Genomic DNA, 1,813 nt, shown 5'->3' with positions numbered 1-1,813 from the left:
GGGATCAAATCAACAACAACATAACGGGTTAAATATTTACAAATTAGTACAAACAGCTGACACTGGTATAATATATGTATTTTTTTTTTTTTACATAAATGTAAACGATGGTGTGTTCTGTGTTTTAAATAAAACAGAATTGGTTCAGCCAAATATAACATTTAAACAATTTGTTCTGCTCTTATGTCTACAGATATTCCTATAAATTCTAGTTTATAACCTACCTTCAGTTCTCTGGAGCAGTACTGTGTTACGTGTAGAAATGCCCTTTGTAGTCCAACTCAAGAGACCGATTGATTTATATACAGCCCTGAGGGGTTCCTCTTTTCTGGCCATGGGCAAGCTGAAACACTTACGTAATATGTTGATAAATACAGGGGCTGAAAAACATTCGTTTCTATTGTGTTGAAATAGAACTTTAGATGTCCTGTGTGTCAGAGATTAACTGGTATTACTGTGTAATATGGTGGTAGTAGAAAGCCTAAATGAGGGATAGCGCTCAGGCTAGAATGAAAGGCGGCCGTAGAAAGCCTGTATGAGGGTTAGCGCTCAGGCTAGAATGAAAGGTGACCGTAGAAAGCCAATATGAGGGTTAGCGCTCAGGCTAGAATAAAAGACGGCCGTAGAAAGCCAGTATGAGAGTTAGCGCTCAGGCTAGAATGAAAGACAGCCGTAGAAAGCCAGTATGAGGGTTAGCGCTCAGGCTAGAATAAAAGGCGGCCGTAGAAAGCCTGTATGAGGGTTAGCGCTCAGGCTAGAATAAAAGGCGGCCGTAGAAAGCCTGTATGAGGGTTAGCGTGCAATATGCAATATAGTGCAATATGCTAAGCTAAGGATCCTGGGACTAAACACCTCCCTCTGCAGCTGGATCCTGGACTTCCTGACGGGCCGCCCCCCAGGTGGTGAGGGTAGGTAGCAACACATCTGCCACGCTAATCCTCAACACTGGAGCTCCACAGGGGTGCGTGCTCAGTCCCCTCCTGTACTCCCTGTTCACCCACGACTGCATGGCCAGGCACGACTCCAACATCATTAAGTTTGCAGACGACACAACAGTGGTAGGACTGATCACCAACAATGACGAGACAGCCTATAGGGAGGAGGTCAGAGACCTGGCCGGGTGGTGCCAGAATAACAACCTATCCCTCAACATAACCGAGACTGAGGAGAAGTTTGTGGACTACAGGAAAAGGAGGACCGAGCACGCCCCCATTCTCATCGACGGGGCTGTAGTGGAGCAGGTTGAGAGCTTCAAGTTCCTTGGTGTCCACGTCAACAACAAACTAGAATGGTCCAAACACACCAAGACAGTCGTGAAGAGGGCACGACAAAGCCTATTACCCCTCAGGAAACTAAAAAGATTTGGCATGGGTCCTGAGATCCTCAAAAGGTTCTACAGCTGCAACATCGTGAGCATCCTGACTGGTTGCATCACTGCCTGGTACGGCAATTGCTCGGCCTCTGACTGCAAGGCACTACAGAGGGTAGTGCGTACGGCCCAGTACATCACCGGGGCTAAGCTGCCTGCTATCCAGCACCTCTACACCAGGCGGTGTCAGAAAAAGGCCCTAAAAATTGTCAAAGACCCCAGCCACCCCAGTCATAGACTGTTCTCTCTACTACCGCATGGCAAGCGACACCGGAGTGCCGAATCCAGCACAAAAAGGCTTCTCAACAGTTTTTACCCCCAAGCCATAAGACTCCTGAACAGGAATTCAAATTTCTACCCGGACTATTTGCATTGTGAGCCCCCCCCCCCCCCCCCCCCCAAAGCCCCCCAGCCCCCGCAACCCCTCTTTTTACGCTGCTGCTA

Source organism: Salvelinus fontinalis, chromosome 16 (assembly GCF_029448725.1).
Source record: "Salvelinus fontinalis isolate EN_2023a chromosome 16, ASM2944872v1, whole genome shotgun sequence".
Taxonomy (NCBI): Eukaryota; Metazoa; Chordata; class Actinopteri; order Salmoniformes; family Salmonidae; genus Salvelinus; species Salvelinus fontinalis.
Note: the sequence above shows the minus strand (reverse complement) of the source record.